Genomic DNA, 15,509 nt, shown 5'->3' on the forward strand with positions numbered 1-15,509 from the left:
GATTACCCGACAGATCAGGGAGATGAGTCACTTTCCTGAAGCCTTGAACTCCTCTGCACGGAGCTCCAACCGTGAGACCCCGCCCGCACCCCAGCCCCCCGACCCCACCCCTCAAGTGACGCTGAGAGGAAACCTTGCCAAGTGAGTTGTACACACTGTGGTGACTGTCCATCACTCCATAACCACCTTCAGCAGCAATGTTTCTCTTTCCCTTCTCCAGCAGAAAAACAAAAGACAACTGCACTCCCACTCGAGGAGAAGGAGGATCTAATTTCTGTTGGTGTAAAATGAATGAACGGTGACAGCAGAGAATGAGGGTGTTCGGCTGGTGGAGTGTGTGTGCGCGTTTGCCACAGCAGTCCCTGGTAAGTCTGCAGTGTCTCCATCTCACGTCGTTGTTCCCACCGACCTGGGAATGAAGGTGGTCGAAAACTAATGAATGAGAAGCAGGAGAGCTTGTGGAACAGCGGGAAGAAATTCCAGGTAGAAGAAACAGTGACTGCTGGAATAATACCAGGATCGCCAAATCATAAGACAGCGCGACAGAACGTTCGGCTGTTTGACCGGCAGCTCTGCTCGGGCCAGAAGAAGCACACGCGAACTTTGGACACAGCAAGCAGGCACCACTGGGGGCCCATTAAGGGTGTCATTACGCTCAGAGGGAACCTCACACCAAGAGGAAAAGTGTCACTGCAGGGAACTGAGCAGGAGTCAGTGTAAACAGTGAACAGCGAAGGGTGATCCATTAGCACTAACTCTGAGCTTTGTAGCAGCAGCTCTACACTCACTTCCTGCCTCATGCCTCGCGGTGGTCATTGTCTTTCACTTTGATTACACTCCCTCGCTCCAGTTCTCAACTTATTCCCGACCGATAGCAGGTGTCCGCTTAGGACCTGCCCCTTTTAAGAAACGGATTCCCGGGATATCGCCGTCACTCGATCGGGTAGGGTTCACTGCCCCTCCCTGATTACCCGACAGATCAGGGAGATGAGTCACTTTCCTGAAGCCTTGAACTCCTCTGCACGGAGCTCCAACCGTGAGACTGCTAGGGTTGGGGGTTCCAGGACTTTGACCCAGCGATAGTGAAGCGACAGCGAGATCTTTCCAACTCAGAAAGCTGAGATGATAGCAGGGGATTTGCGGAGGTAGTTTACCCGTGTATCTGCTGCCTTTGCCCTTCTAGATGAATGCAAACAATCACTGGGCTGACTCTGGCAGGATCAGCGGGTGCATTCTGTGCGTAACTAGGAATTCGTTTTCAATCGGATAATTCACAAGAAGAGCAATAAAGCTTCATGACCAGACTGGGAGTTGTATCCAGGTCTGGACTTTGCAAACTCGGATTGCTAAGCAGGGACCCCGCCCACACCCCAGCCCCCCGACCCCACCCCTCAAGTGACGCTGAGAGGAAACCTTGCCAAGTGAGTTGTACACACTGTGGTGACTGTCCATCACTCCATAACCACCTTCAGCAGCAATGTTTCTCTTTCCCTTCTCCAGCAGAAAAACAAAAGACAACTGCACTCCCACTCGAGGAGAAGGAGGATCTAATTTCTGTTGGTGTAAAATGAATGAACGGTGACAGCAGAGAATGAGGGTGTTCGGCTGGTGGAGTGTGTGTGCGCGTTTGCCACAGCAGTCCCTGGTAAGTCTGCAGTGTCTCCATCTCACGTCGTTGTTCCCACCGACCTGGGAATGAAGGTGGTCGAAAACTAGTGAATGAGAAGCAGGAGAGCTTGTGGAACAGCGGGAAGAAATTCCAGGTAGAAGAAACAGTGACTGCTGGAATAATACCAGGATCGCCAAATCATAAGACAGCGCGACAGAACGTTCGGCTGTTTGACCGGCAGCTCTGCTCGGGCCAGAAGAAGCACACGCGAACTTTGGACACAGCAAGCAGGCACCACTGGGATTCGAACCCAGGATCTCCTGTTTACTAGACAGGCGCTTTATCCAACTAAGCCATGGCGCCTGATGGCGACGGCCCGCGATCGTGCTCAGGTGCAGTTCATTCATCACTTGAACAGACAAACTCGGCAGTGTGCTTTCCGTCTCAATCTTGCTCAGTGAGAATTGCAAAGGAGAGAGAGTTCACGACTCAACATTCTCCACGCAAACGGCACAGAAAAACACAGTCTGCTCTTGTATTCGAGGCTTTCACCTCTTTAAACTGACAGGATAAAGAGGATGTGTCATCCTCTGTGGGCCCATTAAGGGTGTCATTACGCTCAGAGGGAACCTCACACCAAGAGGAAAAGTGTCACTGCAGGGAACTGAGCAGGAGTCAGTGTAAACAGTGAACAGCGAAGGGTGATCCATTAGCACTAACTCTGAGCTTTGTAGCAGCAGCTCTACACTCACTTCCTGCCTCATGCCTCGCGGTGGTCATTGTCTTTCACTTTGATTACACTCCCTCGCTCCAGTTCTCAACTTATTCCCGACCGATAGCAGGTGTCCGCTTAGGACCTGCCCCTTTTAAGAAACGGATTCCCGGGATATCGCCGTCACTCGATCGGGTAGGGTTCACTGCCCCTCCCTGATTACCCGACAGATCAGGGAGATGAGTCACTTTCCTGAAGCCTTGAACTCCTCTGCACGGAGCTCCAACCGTGAGACTGCTAGGGTTGGGGGTTCCAGGACTTTGACCCAGCGATAGTGAAGCGACAGCGAGATCGTTCCAACTCAGAAAGCTGAGATGATAGCAGGGGGATTTGCGGAGGTAGTTTACCCGTGTATCTGCTGCCTTTGCCCTTCTAGATGAATGCAAACAATCACTGGGCTGACTCTGGCAGGATCAGCGGGTGCATTCTGTGCGTAACTAGGAATTCGTTTTCAATCGGATAATTCACAAGAAGAGCAATAAAGCTTCATGACCAGACTGGGAGTTGTATCCAGGTCTGGAATTTGCAAACTAGGATTGCTAAGCAGGGACCCCGCCCGCACCCCAGCCCCCCGACCCCACCCCTCAAGTGACGCTGAGAGGAAACCTTGCCAAGTGAGTTGTACACACTGTGGTGACTGTCCATCACTCCATAACCACCTTCAGCAGCAATGTTTCTCTTTCCCTTCTCCAGCAGAAAAACAAAAGACAACTGCACTCCCACTCGAGGAGAAGGAGGATCTAATTTCTGTTGGTGTAAAATGAATGAACGGTGACAGCAGAGAATGAGGGTGTTCGGCTGGTGGAGTGTGTGTGCGCGTTTGCCACAGCAGTCCCTGGTAAGTCTGCAGTGTCTCCATCTCACGTCGTTGTTCCCACCGACCTGGGAATGAAGGTGGTCGAAAACTAGTGAATGAGAAGCAGGAGAGCTTGTGGAACAGCGGGAAGAAATTCCAGGTAGAAGAAACAGTGACTGCTGGAATAATACCAGGATCGCCAAATCATAAGACAGCGCGACAGAACGTTCGGCTGTTTGACCGGCAGCTCTGCTCGGGCCAGAGAAGCACACGCGAACTTTGGACACAGCAAGCAGGCACCACTGGGATTCGAACCCAGGATCTCCTGTTTACTAGACAGGCGCTTTATCCAACTAAGCCATGGCGCCTGATGGCGACGGCCCGCGATCGTGCTCAGGTGCAGTTCATTCATCACTTGAACAGACAAACTCGGCAGTGTGCTTTCCGTCTCAATCTTGCTCAGTGAGAATTGCAAAGGAGAGAGAGTTCACGACTCAACATTCTCCACGCAAACGGCACAGAAAAACACAGTCTGCTCTTGTATTCGAGGCTTTCACCTCTTTAAACTGACAGGATAAAGAGGATGTGTCATCCTCTGTGGGCCCATTAAGGGTGTCATTACGCTCAGAGGGAACCTCACACCAAGAGGAAAAGTGTCACTGGAGGGAACTGAGCAGGAGTCAGTGTAAACAGTGAACAGCGAAGGGTGATCCATTAGCACTAACTCTGAGCTTTGTAGCAGCAGCTCTACACTCACTTCCTGCCTCATGCCTCGCGGTGGTCATTGTCTTTCACTTTGATTACACTCCCTCGCTCCAGTTCTCAACTTATTCCCGACCGATAGCAGGTGTCCGCTTAGGACCTGCCCCTTTTAAGAAACGGATTCCCGGGATATCGCCGTCACTCGATCGGGTAGGGTTCACTGCCCCTCCCTGATTACCCGACAGATCAGGGAGATGAGTCACTTTCCTGAAGCCTTGAACTCCTCTGCACGGAGCTCCAACCGTGAGACTGCTAGGGTTGGGGGTTCCAGGACTTTGACCCAGCGATAGTGAAGCGACAGCGAGATCGTTCCAACTCAGAAAGCTGAGATGATAGCAGGGGGATTTGCGGAGGTAGTTTACCCGTGTATCTGCTGCCTTTGCCCTTCTAGATGAATGCAAACAATCACTGGGCTGACTCTGGCAGGATCAGCGGGTGCATTCTGTGCGTAACTAGGAATTCGTTTTCAATCGGATAATTCACAAGAAGAGCAATAAAGCTTCATGACCAGACTGGGAGTTGTATCCAGGTCTGGAATTTGCAAACTAGGATTGCTAAGCAGGGACCCCGCCCGCACCCCAGCCCCCCGACCCCACCCCTCAAGTGACGCTGAGAGGAAACCTTGCCAAGTGAGTTGTACACACTGTGGTGACTGTCCATCACTCCATAACCACCTTCAGCAGCAATGTTTCTCTTTCCCTTCTCCAGCAGAAAAACAAAAGACAACTGCACTCCCACTCGAGGAGAAGGAGGATCTAATTTCTGTTGGTGTAAAATGAATGAACGGTGACAGCAGAGAATGAGGGTGTTCGGCTGGTGGAGTGTGTGTGCGCGTTTGCCACAGCAGTCCCTGGTAAGTCTGCAGTGTCTCCATCTCACGTCGTTGTTCCCACCGACCTGGGAATGAAGGTGGTCGAAAACTAGTGAATGAGAAGCAGGAGAGCTTGTGGAACAGCGGGAAGAAATTCCAGGTAGAAGAAACAGTGACTGCTGGAATAATACCAGGATCGCCAAATCATAAGACAGCGCGACAGAACGTTCGGCTGTTTGACCGGCAGCTCTGCTCGGGCCAGAAGAAGCACACGCGAACTTTGGACACAGCAAGCAGGCACCACTGGGATTCGAACCCAGGATCTCCTGTTTACTAGACAGGCGCTTTATCCAACTAAGCCATGGCGCCTGATGGCGACTGCCCGCGATCGTGCTCAGGTGCAGTTCATTCATCACTTGATCAGACAAACTCGGCAGTGTGCTTTCCGTCTCAATCTTGCTCAGTGAGAATTGCAAAGGAGAGAGAGTTCACGACTCAACATTCTCCACGCAAACGGCACAGAAAAACACAGTCTGCTCTTGTATTCGAGGCTTTCACCTCTTTAAACTGACAGGATAAAGAGGATGTGTCATCCTCTGTGGGCCCATTAAGGGTGTCATTACGCTCAGAGGGAACCTCACACCAAGAGGAAAAGTGTCACTGCAGGGAACTGAGCAGGAGTCAGTGTAAACAGTGAACAGCGAAGGGTGATCCATTAGCACTAACTCTGAGCTTTGTAGCAGCAGCTCTACACTCACTTCCTGCCTCATGCCTCGCGGTGGTCATTGTCTTTCACTTTGATTACACTCCCTCGCTCCAGTTCTCAACTTATTCCCGACCGATAGCAGGTGTCCGCTTAGGACCTGCCCCTTTTAAGAAACGGATTCCCGGGATATCGCCGTCACTCGATCGGGTAGGGTTCACTGCCCCTCCCTGATTACCCGACAGATCAGGGAGATGAGTCACTTTCCTGAAGCCTTGAACTCCTCTGCACGGAGCTCCAACCGTGAGACTGCTAGGGTTGGGGGTTCCAGGACTTTGACCCAGCGATAGTGAAGCGACAGCGAGATCGTTCCAACTCAGAAAGCTGAGATGATAGCAGGGGGATTTGCGGAGGTAGTTTACCCGTGTATCTGCTGCCTTTGCCCTTCTAGATGAATGCAAACAATCACTGGGCTGACTCTGGCAGGATCAGCGGGTGCATTCTGTGCGTAACTAGGAATTCGTTTTCAATCGGATAATTCACAAGAAGAGCAATAAAGCTTCATGACCAGACTGGGAGTTGTATCCAGGTCTGGAATTTGCAAACTAGGATTGCTAAGCAGGGACCCCCGCCCGCACCCCAGCCCCCCGACCCCACCCCTCAAGTGACGCTGAGAGGAAACCTTGCCAAGTGAGTTGTACACACTGTGGTGACTGTCCATCACTCCATAACCACCTTCAGCAGCAATGTTTCTCTTTCCCTTCTCCAGCAGAAAAACAAAAGACAACTGCACTCCCACTCGAGGAGAAGGAGGATCTAATTTCTGTTGGTGTAAAATGAATGAACGGTGACAGCAGAGAATGAGGGTGTTCGGCTGGTGGAGTGTGTGTGCGCGTTTGCCACAGCAGTCCCTGGTAAGTCTGCAGTGTCTCCATCTCACGTCGTTGTTCCCACCGACCTGGGAATGAAGGTGGTCGAAAACTAGTGAATGAGAAGCAGGAGAGCTTGTGGAACAGCGGGAAGAAATTCCAGGTAGAAGAAACAGTGACTGCTGGAATAATACCAGGATCGCCAAATCATAAGACAGCGCGACAGAACGTTCGGCTGTTTGACCGGCAGCTCTGCGCGGGCCAGAAGAAGCACACGCGAACTTTGGACACAGCAAGCAGGCACCACTGGGATTCGAACCCAGGATCTCCTGTTTACTAGACAGGCGCTTTATCCAACTAAGCCATGGCGCCTGATGGCGACTGCCCGCGATCGTGCTCAGGTGCAGTTCATTCATCACTTGATCAGACAAACTCGGCAGTGTGCTTTCCGTCTCAATCTTGCTCAGTGAGAATTGCAAAGGAGAGAGAGTTCACGACTCAACATTCTCCACGCAAACGGCACAGAAAAACACAGTCTGCTCTTGTATTCGAGGCTTTCACCTCTTTAAACTGACAGGATAAAGAGGATGTGTCATCCTCTGTGGGCCCATTAAGGGTGTCATTACGCTCAGAGGGAACCTCACACCAAGAGGAAAAGTGTCACTGCAGGGAACTGAGCAGGAGTCAGTGTAAACAGTGAACAGCGAAGGGTGATCCATTAGCACTAACTCTGAGCTTTGTAGCAGCAGCTCTACACTCACTTCCTGCCTCATGCCTCGCGGTGGTCATTGTCTTTCACTTTGATTACACTCCCTCGCTCCAGTTCTCAACTTATTCCCGACCGATAGCAGGTGTCCGCTTAGGACCTGCCCCTTTTAAGAAACGGATTCCCGGGATATCGCCGTCACTCGATCGGGTAGGGTTCACTGCCCCTCCCTGATTACCCGACAGATCAGGGGGATGAGTCACTTTCCTGAAGCCTTGAACTCCTCTGCACGGAGCTCCAACCGTGAGACTGCTAGGGTTGGGGGTTCCAGGACTTTGACCCAGCGATAGTGAAGCGACAGCGAGATCTTTCCAACTCAGAAAGCTGAGATGATAGCAGGGGGATTTGCGGAGGTAGTTTACCCGTGTATCTGCTGCCTTTGCCCTTCTAGATGAATGCAAACAATCACTGGGCTGACTCTGGCAGGATCAGCGGGTGCATTCTGTGAGTAACTAGGAATTCGTTTTCAATCGGATAATTCACAAGAAGAGCAATAAAGCTTCATGACCAGACTGGGAGTTGTATCCAGGTCTGGACTTTGCAAACTCGGATTGCTAAGCAGGGACCCCGCCCACACCCCAGCCCCCCGACCCCACCCCTCAAGTGACGCTGAGAGGAAACCTTGCCAAGTGAGTTGTACACACTGTGGTGACTGTCCATCACTCCATAAACACCTTCAGCAGCAATGTTTCTCTTTCCCTTCTCCAGCAGAAAAACAAAAGACAACTGCACTCCCACTCGAGGAGAAGGAGGATCTAATTTCTGTTGGTGTAAAATGAATGAACGGTGACAGCAGAGAATGAGGGTGTTCGGCTGGTGGAGTGTGTGTGCGCGTTTGCCACAGCAGTCCCTGGTAAGTCTGCAGTGTCTCCATCTCACGTCGTTGTTCCCACCGACCTGGGAATGAAGGTGGTCGAAAACTAGTGAATGAGAAGCAGGAGAGCTTGTGGAACAGCGGGAAGAAATTCCAGGTAGAAGAAACAGTGACTGCTGGAATAATACCAGGATCGCCAAATCATAAGACAGCGCGACAGAACGTTCGGCTGTTTGACCGGCAGCTCTGCTCGGGCCAGAAGAAGCACACGCGAACTTTGGACACAGCAAGCAGGCACCACTGGGATTCGAACCCAGGATCTCCTGTTTACTAGACAGGCGCTTTATCCAACTAAGCCATGGCGCCTGATGGCGACTGCCCGCGATCGTGCTCAGGTGCAGTTCATTCATCACTTGATCAGACAAACTCGGCAGTGTGCTTTCCGTCTCAATCTTGCTCAGTGAGAATTGCAAAGGAGAGAGAGTTCACGACTCAACATTCTCCACGCAAACGGCACAGAAAAACACAGTCTGCTCTTGTATTCGAGGCTTTCACCTCTTTAAACTGACAGGATAAAGAGGATGTGTCATCCTCTGTGGGCCCATTAAGGGTGTCATTACGCTCAGAGGGAACCTCACACCAAGAGGAAAAGTGTCACTGCAGGGAACTGAGCAGGAGTCAGTGTAAACAGTGAACAGCGAAGGGTGATCCATTAGCACTAACTCTGAGCTTTGTAGCAGCAGCTCTACACTCACTTCCTGCCTCATGCCTCGCGGTGGTCATTGTCTTTCACTTTGATTACACTCCCTCGCTCCAGTTCTCAACTTATTCCCGACCGATAGCAGGTGTCCGCTTAGGACCTGCCCCTTTTAAGAAACGGATTCCCGGGATATCGCCGTCACTCGATCGGGTAGGGTTCACTGCCCCTCCCTGATTACCCGACAGATCAGGGAGATGAGTCACTTTCCTGAAGCCTTGAACTCCTCTGCACGGAGCTCCAACCGTGAGACTGCTAGGGTTGGGGGTTCCAGGACTTTGACCCAGCGATAGTGAAGCGACAGCGAGATCGTTCCAACTCAGAAAGCTGAGATGATAGCAGGGGGATTTGCGGAGGTAGTTTACCCGTGTATCTGCTGCCTTTGCCCTTCTAGATGAATGCAAACAATCACTGGGCTGACTCTGGCAGGATCAGCGGGTGCATTCTGTGCGTAACTAGGAATTCGTTTTCAATCGGATAATTCACAAGAAGAGCAATAAAGCTTCATGACCAGACTGGGAGTTGTATCCAGGTCTGGAATTTGCAAACTAGGATTGCTAAGCAGGGACCCCGCCCGCACCCCAGCCCCCGACCCCACCCCTCAAGTGACGCTGAGAGGAAACCTTGCCAAGTGAGTTGTACACACTGTGGTGACTGTCCATCACTCCATAACCACCTTCAGCAGCAATGTTTCTCTTTCCCTTCTCCAGCAGAAAAACAAAAGACAACTGCACTCCCACTCGAGGAGAAGGAGGATCTAATTTCTGTTGGTGTAAAATGAATGAACGGTGACAGCAGAGAATGAGGGTGTTCGGCTGGTGGAGTGTGTGTGCGCGTTTGCCACAGCAGTCCCTGGTAAGTCTGCAGTGTCTCCATCTCACGTCGTTGTTCCCACCGACCTGGGAATGAAGGTGGTCGAAAACTAGTGAATGAGAAGCAGGAGAGCTTGTGGAACAGCGGGAAGAAATTCCAGGTAGAAGAAACAGTGACTGCTGGAATAATACCAGGATCGCCAAATCATAAGACAGCGCGACAGAACGTTCGGCTGTTTGACCGGCAGCTCTGCGCGGGCCAGAAGAAGCACACGCGAACTTTGGACACAGCAAGCAGGCACCACTGGGATTCGAACCCAGGATCTCCTGTTTACTAGACAGGCGCTTTATCCAACTAAGCCATGGCGCCTGATGGCGACTGCCCGCGATCGTGCTCAGGTGCAGTTCATTCATCACTTGATCAGACAAACTCGGCAGTGTGCTTTCCGTCTCAATCTTGCTCAGTGAGAATTGCAAAGGAGAGAGAGTTCACGACTCAACATTCTCCACGCAAACGGCACAGAAAAACACAGTCTGCTCTTGTATTCGAGGCTTTCACCTCTTTAAACTGACAGGATAAAGAGGATGTGTCATCCTCTGTGGGCCCATTAAGGGTGTCATTACGCTCAGAGGGAACCTCACACCAAGAGGAAAAGTGTCACTGCAGGGAACTGAGCAGGAGTCAGTGTAAACAGTGAACAGCGAAGGGTGATCCATTAGCACTAACTCTGAGCTTTGTAGCAGCAGCTCTACACTCACTTCCTGCCTCATGCCTCGCGGTGGTCATTGTCTTTCACTTTGATTACACTCCCTCGCTCCAGTTCTCAACTTATTCCCGACCGATAGCAGGTGTCCGCTTAGGACCTGCCCCTTTTAAGAAACGGATTCCCGGGATATCGCCGTCACTCGATCGGGTAGGGTTCACTGCCCCTCCCTGATTACCCGACAGATCAGGGGGATGAGTCACTTTCCTGAAGCCTTGAACTCCTCTGCACGGAGCTCCAACCGTGAGACTGCTAGGGTTGGGGGTTCCAGGACTTTGACCCAGCGATAGTGAAGCGACAGCGAGATCTTTCCAACTCAGAAAGCTGAGATGATAGCAGGGGGATTTGCGGAGGTAGTTTACCCGTGTATCTGCTGCCTTTGCCCTTCTAGATGAATGCAAACAATCACTGGGCTGACTCTGGCAGGATCAGCGGGTGCATTCTGTGAGTAACTAGGAATTCGTTTTCAATCGGATAATTCACAAGAAGAGCAATAAAGCTTCATGACCAGACTGGGAGTTGTATCCAGGTCTGGACTTTGCAAACTCGGATTGCTAAGCAGGGACCCCGCCCACACCCCAGCCCCCCGACCCCACCCCTCAAGTGACGCTGAGAGGAAACCTTGCCAAGTGAGTTGTACACACTGTGGTGACTGTCCATCACTCCATAACCACCTTCAGCAGCAATGTTTCTCTTTCCCTTCTCCAGCAGAAAAACAAAAGACAACTGCACTCCCACTCGAGGAGAAGGAGGATCTAATTTCTGTTGGTGTAAAATGAATGAACGGTGACAGCAGAGAATGAGGGTGTTCGGCTGGTGGAGTGTGTGTGCGCGTTTGCCACAGCAGTCCCTGGTAAGTCTGCAGTGTCTCCATCTCACGTCGTTGTTCCCACCGACCTGGGAATGAAGGTGGTCGAAAACTAGTGAATGAGAAGCAGGAGAGCTTGTGGAACAGCGGGAAGAAATTCCAGGTAGAAGAAACAGTGACTGCTGGAATAATACCAGGATCGCCAAATCATAAGACAGCGCGACAGAACGTTCGGCTGTTTGACCGGCAGCTCTGCTCGGGCCAGAAGAAGCACACGCGAACTTTGGACACAGCAAGCAGGCACCACTGGGATTCGAACCCAGGATCTCCTGTTTACTAGACAGGCGCTTTATCCAACTAAGCCATGGCGCCTGATGGCGACTGCCCGCGATCGTGCTCAGGTGCAGTTCATTCATCACTTGATCAGACAAACTCGGCAGTGTGCTTTCCGTCTCAATCTTGCTCAGTGAGAATTGCAAAGGAGAGAGAGTTCACGACTCAACATTCTCCACGCAAACGGCACAGAAAAACACAGTCTGCTCTTGTATTCGAGGCTTTCACCTCTTTAAACTGACAGGATAAAGAGGATGTGTCATCCTCTGTGGGCCCATTAAGGGTGTCATTACGCTCAGAGGGAACCTCACACCAAGAGGAAAAGTGTCACTGCAGGGAACTGAGCAGGAGTCAGTGTAAACAGTGAACAGCGAAGGGTGATCCATTAGCACTAACTCTGAGCTTTGTAGCAGCAGCTCTACACTCACTTCCTGCCTCATGCCTCGCGGTGGTCATTGTCTTTCACTTTGATTACACTCCCTCGCTCCAGTTCTCAACTTATTCCCGACCGATAGCAGGTGTCCGCTTAGGACCTGCCCCTTTTAAGAAACGGATTCCCGGGATATCGCCGTCACTCGATCGGGTAGGGTTCACTGCCACTCCCTGATTACCCGACAGATCAGGGAGATGAGTCACTTTCCTGAAGCCTTGAACTCCTCTGCACGGAGCTCCAACAGTGAGACTGCTAGGGTTGGGGGTTCCAGGACTTTGACCCAGCGATAGTGAAGCGACAGCGAGATCGTTCCAACTCAGAAAGCTGAGATGATAGCAGGGGGATTTGCGGAGGTAGTTTACCCGTGTATCTGCTGCCTTTGCCCTTCTAGATGAATGCAAACAATCACTGGGCTGACTCTGGCAGGATCAGCGGGTGCATTCTGTGCGTAACTAGGAATTCGTTTTCAATCGGATAATTCACAAGAAGAGCAATAAAGCTTCATGACCAGACTGGGAGTTGTATCCAGGTCTGGACTTTGCAAACTCGGATTGCTAAGCAGGGACCCCGCCCACACCCCAGCCCCCCGACCCCACCCCTCAAGTGACGCTGAGAGGAAACCTTGCCAAGTGAGTTGTACACACTGTGGTGACTGTCCATCACTCCATAACCACCTTCAGCAGCAATGTTTCTCTTTCCCTTCTCCAGCAGAAAAACAAAAGACAACTGCACTCCCACTCGAGGAGAAGGAGGATCTAATTTCTGTTGGTGTAAAATGAATGAACGGTGACAGCAGAGAATGAGGGTGTTCGGCTGGTGGAGAGTGTGTGTGCGCGTTTGCCACAGCAGTCCCTGGTAAGTCTGCAGTGTCTCCATCTCACGTCGTTGTTCCCACCGACCTGGGAATGAAGGTGGTCGAAAACTAGTGAATGAGAAGCAGGAGAGCTTGTGGAACAGCGGGAAGAAATTCCAGGTAGAAGAAACAGTGACTGCTGGAATAATACCAGGATCGCCAAATCATAAGACAGCGCGACAGAACGTTCGGCTGTTTGACCGGCAGCTCTGCTCGGGCCAGAAGAAGCACACGCGAACTTTGGACACAGCAAGCAGGCACCACTGGGATTCGAACCCAGGATCTCCTGTTTACTAGACAGGCGCTTTATCCAACTAAGCCATGGCGCCTGATGGCGACTGCCCGCGATCGTGCTCAGGTGCAGTTCATTCATCACTTGATCAGACAAACTCGGCATTGTGCTTTCCGTCTCAATCTTGCTCAGTGAGAATTGCAAAGGAGAGAGAGTTCACGACTCAACATTCTCCACGCAAACGGCACAGAAAAACACAGTCTGCTCTTGTATTCGAGGCTTTCACCTCTTTAAACTGACAGGATAAAGAGGATGTGTCATCCTCTGTGGGCCCATTAAGGGTGTCATTACGCTCAGAGGGAACCTCACACCAAGAGGAAAAGTGTCACTGCAGGGAACTGAGCAGGAGTCAGTGTAAACAGTGAACAGCGAAGGGTGATCCATTAGCACTAACTCTGAGCTTTGTAGCAGCAGCTCTACACTCACTTCCTGCCTCATGCCTCGCGGTGGTCATTGTCTTTCACTTTGATTACACTCCCTCGCTCCAGTTCTCAACTTATTCCCGACCGATAGCAGGTGTCCGCTTAGGACCTGCCCCTTTTAAGAAACGGATTCCCGGGATATCGCCGTCACTCGATCGGGTAGGGTTCACTGCCCCTCCCTGATTACCCGACAGATCAGGGGGATGAGTCACTTTCCTGAAGCCTTGAACTCCTCTGCACGGAGCTCCAACCGTGAGACTGCTAGGGTTGGGGGTTCCAGGACTTTGACCCAGCGATAGTGAAGCGACAGCGAGATCTTTCCAACTCAGAAAGCTGAGATGATAGCAGGGGATTTGCGGAGGTAGTTTACCCGTGTATCTGCTGCCTTTGCCCTTCTAGATGAATGCAAACAATCACTGGGCTGACTCTGGCAGGATCAGCGGGTGCATTCTGTGCGTAACTAGGAATTCGTTTTCAATCGGATAATTCACAAGAAGAGCAATAAAGCTTCATGACCAGACTGGGAGTTGTATCCAGGTCTGGACTTTGCAAACTCGGATTGCTAAGCAGGGACCCCGCCCCACCCCCGCCCCCCGACCCCACCCCTCAAGTGACGCTGAGAGGAAACCTTGCCAAGTGAGTTGTACACACTGTGGTGACTGTCCATCACTCCATAACCACCTTCAGCAGCAATGTTTCTCTTTCCCTTCTCCAGCAGAAAAACAAAAGACAACTGCACTCCCACTCGAGGAGAAGGAGGATCTAATTTCTGTTGGTGTAAAATGAATGAACGGTGACAGCAGAGAATGAGGGTGTTCGGCTGGTGGAGTGTGTGTGCGCGTTTGCCACAGCAGTCCCTGGTAAGTCTGCAGTGTCTCCATCTCACGTCGTTGTTCCCACCGACCTGGGAATGAAGGTGGTCGAAAACTAGTGAATGAGAAGCAGGAGAGCTTGGGGAACAGCGGGAAGAAATTCCAGGTAGAAGAAACAGTGACTGCTGGAATAATACCAGGATCGCCAAATCATAAGACAGCGCGACAGAACGTTCAGCTGTTTGACCGGCAGCTCTGCTCGGGCCTGAAGATGCACACGCGAACTTTGGACACAGCAAGCAGGCACCACTGGGATTCGAACCCAGGATCTCCTGTTTACTAGACAGGCGCTTTATCCAACTAAGCCATGGCGCCTGATGGCGACTGCCCGCGATCGTGCTCAGGTGCAGTTCATTCATCACTTGATCAGACAAACTCGGCAGTGTGCTTTCCGTCTCAATCTTGCTCAGTGAGAATTGCAAAGGAGAGAGAGTTCACGACTCAACATTCTCCACGCAAACGGCACAGAAAAACACAGTCTGCTCTTGTATTCGAGGCTTTCACCTCTTTAAACTGACAGGATAAAGAGGATGTGTCATCCTCTGGGCCCATTAAGGGTGTCATTACGCTCAGAGGGAACCTCACACCAAGAGGAAAAGTGTCACTGCAGGGAACTGAGCAGGAGTCAGTGTAAACAGTGAACAGCGAAGGGTGATCCATTAGCACTAACTCTGAGCTTTGTAGCAGCAGCTCTACACTCACTTCCTGCCTCATGCCTCGCGGTGGTCATTGTCTTTCACTTTGATTACACTCCCTCGCTCCAGTTCTCAACTTATTCCCGACCGATAGCAGGTGTCCGCTTAGGACCTGCCCCTTTTAAGAAACGGATTCCCGGGATATCGCCGTCACTCGATCGGGTAGGGTTCACTGCCCCTCCCTGATTACCCGACAGATCAGGGAGATGAGTCACTTTCCTGAAGCCTTGAACTCCTCTGCACGGAGCTCCAACCGTGAGACTGCTAGGGTTGGGGGTTCCAGGACTTTGACCCAGCGATAGTGAAGCGACAGCGAGATCTTTCCAACTCAGAAAGCTGAGATGATAGCAGGGGGATTTGCGGAGGTAGTTTACCCGTGTATCTGCTGCCTTTGCCCTTCTAGATGAATGCAAACAATCACTGGGCTGACTCTGGCAGGATCAGCGGGTGCATTCTGTGCGTAACTAGGAATTCGTTTTCAATCGGATAATTCACAAGAAGAGCAATAAAGCTTCATGACCAGACTGGGAGTTGTATCCAGGTCTGGACTTTGCAAACTCGGATTG

At 51.4% G+C, this 15,509-nt stretch overlaps 9 non-coding genes across 9 annotated transcripts; all 9 read right to left on the reverse strand.

Moving 5' to 3' along the window:
* Positions 1 to 1,898: 1,898 nt before the first annotated feature.
* On the reverse strand, positions 1,899 to 1,972 carry trnat-agu (transfer RNA threonine (anticodon AGU)). The gene has a single exon. It is a non-coding gene; the product is annotated as a tRNA-Thr (tRNA).
* Positions 1,973 to 3,471: 1,499 nt separating this feature from the next.
* trnat-agu (transfer RNA threonine (anticodon AGU)) lies at positions 3,472 to 3,545 on the reverse strand. The gene has a single exon. It is a non-coding gene; the product is annotated as a tRNA-Thr (tRNA).
* A 1,500-nt stretch (positions 3,546 to 5,045) lies between these two features.
* On the reverse strand, positions 5,046 to 5,119 carry trnat-agu (transfer RNA threonine (anticodon AGU)). Its single transcript has one exon. It is a non-coding gene; the product is annotated as a tRNA-Thr (tRNA).
* Positions 5,120 to 6,620: 1,501 nt separating this feature from the next.
* On the reverse strand, positions 6,621 to 6,694 carry trnat-agu (transfer RNA threonine (anticodon AGU)). Its single transcript has one exon. It is a non-coding gene; the product is annotated as a tRNA-Thr (tRNA).
* Positions 6,695 to 8,194: 1,500 nt separating this feature from the next.
* trnat-agu (transfer RNA threonine (anticodon AGU)) lies at positions 8,195 to 8,268 on the reverse strand. The gene has a single exon. It is a non-coding gene; the product is annotated as a tRNA-Thr (tRNA).
* Positions 8,269 to 9,767: 1,499 nt separating this feature from the next.
* On the reverse strand, positions 9,768 to 9,841 carry trnat-agu (transfer RNA threonine (anticodon AGU)). The gene has a single exon. It is a non-coding gene; the product is annotated as a tRNA-Thr (tRNA).
* A 1,500-nt stretch (positions 9,842 to 11,341) lies between these two features.
* On the reverse strand, positions 11,342 to 11,415 carry trnat-agu (transfer RNA threonine (anticodon AGU)). Its single transcript has one exon. It is a non-coding gene; the product is annotated as a tRNA-Thr (tRNA).
* Positions 11,416 to 12,917: 1,502 nt separating this feature from the next.
* Positions 12,918 to 12,991, reverse strand: trnat-agu (transfer RNA threonine (anticodon AGU)). Its single transcript has one exon. It is a non-coding gene; the product is annotated as a tRNA-Thr (tRNA).
* A 1,498-nt stretch (positions 12,992 to 14,489) lies between these two features.
* On the reverse strand, positions 14,490 to 14,563 carry trnat-agu (transfer RNA threonine (anticodon AGU)). The gene has a single exon. It is a non-coding gene; the product is annotated as a tRNA-Thr (tRNA).
* Between the last annotated feature and the right edge of the window lie 946 nt (positions 14,564 to 15,509).

Source organism: Hemiscyllium ocellatum, chromosome 26, assembly GCF_020745735.1.
Source record: "Hemiscyllium ocellatum isolate sHemOce1 chromosome 26, sHemOce1.pat.X.cur, whole genome shotgun sequence".
Classification (NCBI taxonomy): Eukaryota; Metazoa; Chordata; class Chondrichthyes; order Orectolobiformes; family Hemiscylliidae; genus Hemiscyllium; species Hemiscyllium ocellatum.